The sequence below is a fragment of the Talpa occidentalis genome, unplaced genomic scaffold (assembly GCF_014898055.3).
Source record: "Talpa occidentalis isolate TD23 unplaced genomic scaffold, MPIMG_talOcc4v2.1 talOcc4.2, whole genome shotgun sequence".
NCBI classification, from domain to species: domain Eukaryota; kingdom Metazoa; phylum Chordata; class Mammalia; order Eulipotyphla; family Talpidae; genus Talpa; species Talpa occidentalis.
Window position 1 is genome coordinate 54,572,471 of NW_023602073.1, and position 6,827 is coordinate 54,579,297.

The 6,827-nt window shown below is 39.8% G+C and overlaps 1 pseudogene; it reads left to right on the plus strand.

Moving 5' to 3' along the window:
* The first annotated feature begins 1,917 nt into the window (after positions 1 to 1,917).
* On the plus strand, positions 1,918 to 2,730 carry LOC119251389 (glyceraldehyde-3-phosphate dehydrogenase-like; annotated as a pseudogene).
* Positions 2,731 to 6,827: the final 4,097 nt, after the last annotated feature.

Sequence of the window (6,827 nt, forward strand, 5' to 3'; positions counted from 1 at the left end):
ATGATCCAGCAATTCCTCTGCTAGGTATTTGCCCAAAGGACACAGAAACATTAATTCAAAAGGGCAACTGCACCCCTATGTTTATAACAGCACTATTTACAATAGCTAAGCTATGGAAACAATCTAAATGTCCAAAAATAAATGACTGTATCAAGAAGATGTGGTCTATATACACAATAGAATATTACTCAGCAATCAAAAAAGATAAACTCATGCAATTTGCAGCAACATGGATGGAGCTGGAAGGGATCATGCTCAGCGAAATAAGTCAGAAAGAAAAAGAAATATAGCGGATGGTCTCACTCATAGCTGGAATTTAGAAAACCTAAATAAAGGACCAGGAAAAGACTAATTATAATGAAGGAAAAAAATCAAAATCAACAAGCAACTATAAACCAGAGACACACTACAGGGGTAGCGGGAGGAGAGGAGGCATTAGGGTCAAAATAAGGGGGGTGGAATTGTATGGGGAATATAACCAAAATGAAAATACATACATTGTGCAAAAATGAAAAATGATGTAAGAATTATATAAAATAAAATACATTAAATTAAAAAAAGATTTTCTCCTATTTCAAAATATAAAAACATGGGAATAACAAAAAGGCAGTAAAGAAAATACAGAAGCAGTAAAAAAATGGATTTATTTAATATGACAAATGTGACAGTATATATTAAGAGTATACACTATTATTATAGCATTGTTAAAAGATAGTTATAATGATCATGAAAATGCATAATTTAAACAAAATTCTGTAAAATATATTTCAAAACTCAGAGTTTTGGAAATAATTGGTTAATGATTATAGCTTTGTTTTTAATTCTTTATTGAAATTTGCTGTATGTTAAGTTTTCTGTCATGAACAGGTAAATAAGCCCAAATATTAATATTCTCTTTTCAAAAAGTTTAAATAAGTGCAAATAACTAGATACATACTTCAACCAGAAACTTTATGAAATCATACATCTCTATGATAGATCCAGCAAAAAAGGAAAACCAAAATTTGAAATAACATTATCCATAAATAATTTGAATATAAATTATAATGTATATAATGCAATATTATGGCATGTTGGTCTGTATAGGCAGAGAGACAAATTTCCCTCCTAAGTTTTTATAAAATACAATGTCAAATATAGATTAATTCACAATAAAAGTCATAATACATAACAAAGTAGAATGTATGCATGTTAATTGATCATAATTTTAAAATGTATTGAGAATGTATAAGAAAATGTACATGAAAAAACAATAAACAATATATTCCATTAATTTAGCACATAATTAAATGGGCAACTATACAAATAATTATGGCTTATATATAAACTTTTCTCTCATTCCACCAAAGTTTTAATGTAAATTCATAACCTTAAATTCATAACCTTATAATTACAATTTCGAAGAAATCATAGTGAAAAAATAAGTTGTTCATCTTAAAGTTAAAAAAAGAAAAGAAAGCCAATGCAATGAAATTAGGGAGATTTGAAACTGAAGTTATAAAGAAAACTATGAAGATTAAAATATAAGATTGTATAAAATTTTGTGCATAACAAAGGATATAACAGGCTTGAGAGATTTCAAAGAATATAGAAGAAAATCAGATAAAATACCACACCAAAAATTTCATGTAATGACTTTTGGTGAATTAAAAACTGTCCAAATCACAGAAGGCTTCCTGCTCCTCCCGGTGCGCACACGCCACCTCTTCCCTGCAGCGCAGCGGGGCGCTCTGGATACCACCACCAAGAAGGGGCACTGAAGGGGCTGAGCCGAGGGGCGCCTGGTCACTGGGGCTGCTTTTAACTCAGCAGAGTGGACCCTGCTACCATCCGTGACCCCTCATTGACCTCAACTACGCCTGTGTGCCCCAGTGGGAGTGCCCCAAGGGCTGAGATACCGTGCCATTTACTTACAGTATGCTGATATATATAATTCATTCAAGGAAGGTCCAGCTCTGTCTTCCAGGAAGAGATCCCATCAGCATCAAATGGGGAGGTGCTGGTGCTGACTATGTTGTGGGGGACAGTGGTGTCTTCACAACCCTGAAGAAGGTCGGGACTCACTTGAAATTGGGGCCACAGGGTCATCATCTCTGCCCCTTCTGCCGACGCCCGGTGTTTGTGATGGGCGGGAAAGATGTCAAGATGTCAAGATGGCATCTCAAGATGTCAGCAGTGCCTCCTGCACCAGCTGCTGGGCCCCCAGACCAAGCGCATCCATGGCAGCTTTGGCGTCGTGACCACGATCTGTGCCATCACTGCCCTCAGAAGACTGTGCACGGCCCCTCTGGGAAGCTGCGGTGCAGGCCGAGGGGCTGCCCAGGACATCGTCCCCGATTCTGTGGAGCCGCCAAGGCGGTGGGCAAGATCGCCCCTCAGCTAAACAGGAAACTGTCTGGCACCACCTTCGTGTCACCCCCTAAAGTGTTGGTTGTGCATCTGACCTGCCACCTGAAGAAAGCTGCCAGATACCTTGATATCAAGAAGGTGGTGAAGCAGAGGTTACCGGGCCCCCTCATGGACATTCTGGGTGACACTGAGGACCAGGTTGTAACCTTCGATTTTAACAGTGACACCCACGCCTCCCACTTCCATGCTGGGGCTGGCATTGCCCTTGAGGACCACTTTGTGAAGCTCATTAAATTTGGCCAAAACAGGGTGGTGGACTGCCGTGGACCAGTCTCCGGAAAAATGTCGTGTCAGGGGTTCCTGAAAGGAGAGACAGCCTAGGCCACACATTGAGGGCTGAAGGGAAGGGGATGAGGCAGACATGCATTCTTCTTTTTGGTGCAATTATTTCCTACTCCCGGACCCAACAGGTCTTTATTTATTCAGTTTTAGCAAGCAGAGAAATTACATCATCATGTGCAAAGCAGAAACAATCAGTGTATTCTTTTCCCACGGACTACTGGCTCCTAAGGGTCCCAGCTAGATGGTAGCCTTCAAGGTTGATAGATAAAAAACTAAGCCTTACACTAAAACTCATTATTTCAGCTAGACAATTACCTAAGACAGTGGATAGCCGCCAGTGCATCCCTATCAGCTAAAGCCTAAGCATCAAAAGACTTTTCTTATTCGCATGGCCTTCAGCCGGAGACCAGCTGCTATCAGAACTTTTTCTACCTAGAAACTCCTTAACACAATTAACTTCATTTAAAAACTTTCCCAAGAAACTTCAAAAAAAAAAGCAAAAGAAGGACTTAACTATAACTGTTGTGCTGGATTGCTTGTCAGGCATGTACAATAAATTGTCCTCCATTGTCAAGTGGACCAAATTGTTTAATAACTAATTTCTAAACAGATAATTTTCCATGCCATTTACTTACAGTCTGCTGATACATGTAATTTATTGCCTAATGTACTTTCTGAGAAATTTTTTCTCTCTTTATGACCAAGAACAAAAAATAAAGGGATGTTAATTCTTCAGCCCCATGGTGTGAGGCCCTTTTTCTTAGCTGCTTGCCATTGTCTTATCTGGCTGGGGCATCAAGGCCCCCTTCAGCAGTGGACCTCCTGGGCCCAAGAAGTAAGAGCCTCAGGGCCACCAGCACCAGCTAAAGCACAGGAGGAAGAAAGTCAACCTCAGGTGCTGGGAGGTCCCTCCCCCACTCATCCTGTTACAGCAATTTCCCCCAGAAATGAGGGGCACTCAGAGAGCGGAGAGATTTACTTGTCACACTGGCAGGCTCAGTGGGATTGCTCCCCAAAGGGCTGAGCACCCAAGAACAAAAATGGCAAGGTTTTATACCGTTTGTATGAGGGAACTTGCTATCCCATCACAGCATAGCATTCTTGATTGTTCGGGAAGGGGGTTCAAGGCAGTCATGGCTACCACCACCGACAAGAAGTGCAGTACACCCAGCAACTTCTTGGCTTCAGCAAGCAGCAGAATCAAAGTGGTAGACTCCCCCAAGCAGCAGACTGGGGAAAGCAACAGAAACTAAGCATCAGACTCCCCCAAGCAGCAGGTTTGAAAACTTGCTGCTTCAATCCAACACACTGAGAATAACCTGTCACTGACTCCTGGGGGAAGGGGAGGGTCCTAGAGAGTCCTGTCTTGTCAAGAACCATCAATAAAGTACACTGTACCCCCAAAATACAGAAGAAAATAACAGAAACAGAATAAATATATAGCTGTGAATTTTATTTTTAATTTCAATTATCTTTATTGCTTGTTTATTTGGGCTCATTTTATACAATTTTCTTTTTTCAAAATAGAAATAATTCTTATACCACGTGAGTTATCAGGTATTCCAGACCATAGGGCAGATTGATCTTCCTAATTATATAGAACTTGAAAAGCATGAACATCAAGTCACATTTAACAGTTTAAGTTTGGGCCAGGTCTCTCTCCACTCTACTTCTCGCTAATTAGTAACTAATAAAATATGTGTATTTTTGGATTAGTCCCTTTGAAATCACAAAACGAGTGCTAACTATTACAAGTTGTGTTGGGTATTGCACCATTAATTCTAACAATGAGAGATACTTGAAGCAAGAGTAAGCAAATACCAATAGCTCATAAACCATCCTACACACCTGAGTAAAATTATGAAAAGTATAATGAAAATTTAATAATCTTAATATAAATAATGTCTAATTAATACCATAATAGGACACAATCTTTGGGAACTTGTATTATTATGTGCCTCAACTATTCTGTCTTTGCCTTGATTATTCTTTACTTTGACTATTCTGTGCCTCTCGGGGTACAGAAACAGGGAAAGTTGATAAGGAATCTTCCAGGGCAAAAGTCCTGGCATGAAGATCCATACATGCCGAAAATAGCATGTGCAAAAACAGGGAAAGTTTAAGATAGGGAACCTCTCAGGGCAAAAGTCCTGACGTGAGGGTCTATACATGCTGAAAAACAGCATGTGCAGAAACAGCAATAGGTGTTATGGCTACAGCAGCATAAACACTGAGACTTTTCTTGACTTTCTCCTTATTTCTCAACCTTGGCTGGTGCAGCTGGTTATGCATCCCCCTCACACTTGTGCATTCCCCATTTGCCTGCTTGCTTCTTCGATCTCTTTCTTTCTGTCTGATTCTAAATAAAAATGAGACTACCCTTGGAGCTGGACTGCACTTTCTTGGTGTGGTCCCTCTAGGCTTCTCATCATTGTGGACATGGACTCTGAGTAATCCATTTTCATCCCACCGCCACACGTCATAATGAGACAATAATCCAAATTATATGAAGAAATTTTACTAGTTTATTAAACAAAAATGTGTATAATTCCAAACCTAAAACTCAAAGCAGGAACTCTCTGGCATTCTTTCCAGAAGTCACTATACAAACGCACATATCCCCATATGTATGTATGTATGGGTGTGTGTGTATATATATATATAGATAGATAGATAGATAGATAGATAGATAGATAGATAGATAGATATAGATATATGTGTATATATATATCACAGTATATATATCGAAAATTTGTTAAAATATTTTTGTTTAAAATGGTGCCCTGAGATAAGAATTAAAATCATATTTTTCCTAAAATTTAATTTTAATACCAAGAATCCTTTTAAAAATCAATTTAATGAAGTATAGAGAAAAAATATTATGCATTGTGTGGTGGGAACAGAGAGAGAAGGTGAGTTCAGGGCTCATCACTGATGAAAATTTCAAAAGCAAAGGTGTAGGGAACATCTCAGATGCATGAGATGATGAAGATAATCCCTCAACTCACTGCCAGAGCATGGCTAACACAGATCATATCCTAAGGGCAGAAAAGGAGGCTGTGAATTCAAACTTGGAGTTTGTCAAATTTGTGTCTATTCACCAGCTGTGCCCTTTAATACTTGACCCAATAACCCTACCCAAATGCAGACTGTCACCAAATAGGGGGTGAGGGTTAAAGAGTGGCACCAACCTGACACGTATGTATGTGTGGTGTGTTAGTATATCTGGGTGTGAGTCCATTTATGTTGGCATTATAATAATCAATTCAGTTGTATATTTGTGTGTATGTGTACTTACACAAAATGGCACTTTTTAAAAATGAAAGACCTAGAAGAACTAAAGATATTTTGCAGATGTCAGGGCAGATAAAAGAAGGTAAGTGTAGAAAAGGGAGAGGAAGCATTTGAGGGCATGTGGTGGAGAGGAGCAGGACCTGAGAGAAAAAGCTGAGCATCCTGAGCTGTGACACAGAGTGTGGCCCATGGAGAGCAGCTCAGGTGAACACAGGACACCAAGGTCTGGAGAATGAGCTGAGTGGTGCGCTGGCCCAGAGGTTTTGAAATCTAATCACAACACAAAGTAACTACTACCTCAGTGGCTGTATTGAATTTGAATAGGGATAGTGACTCATGTGAGAATAATGAGAAAGTGCTGGGGCAAGGTTACCTGTTACCACAGGATATCCTAGGAAAGCTCTTGACCAAGGCCCTAAATAAGCACATGACTAATGCTCACCTGTTTTAAAGTGGACACCAGCATTAGTGCCAGGGAGTGGGAAAAGGAGAGATAAATATGCAGAGGATCTGAAATAAGTGAATCTATGAAATGTCAGTATCCAGTATTGTGGACAAGGGGAATGTAGAAATAAGGACACAGAAATAAGGACATTCAAAAGATCCAAGTAATCAGCATCAAGAAAATATTATGTTTTTTCGTGAGTGAAGTATGAAATTATAACAGGGGAGGAAAAGGGGAGATTCCAGTATCCCTGCCCCACCCAAGGAAAGGTGGAGCTTTGCAGGGAAAGAGAAGAAGCGGGGGAGAAGACTGGAGAAGGAAGGAAGTAGGATGGAGCCAGAAGGAGACCTGGAGGAGGCACATGGAGCAGAGACACATGTGAATAAACTGCACTTGC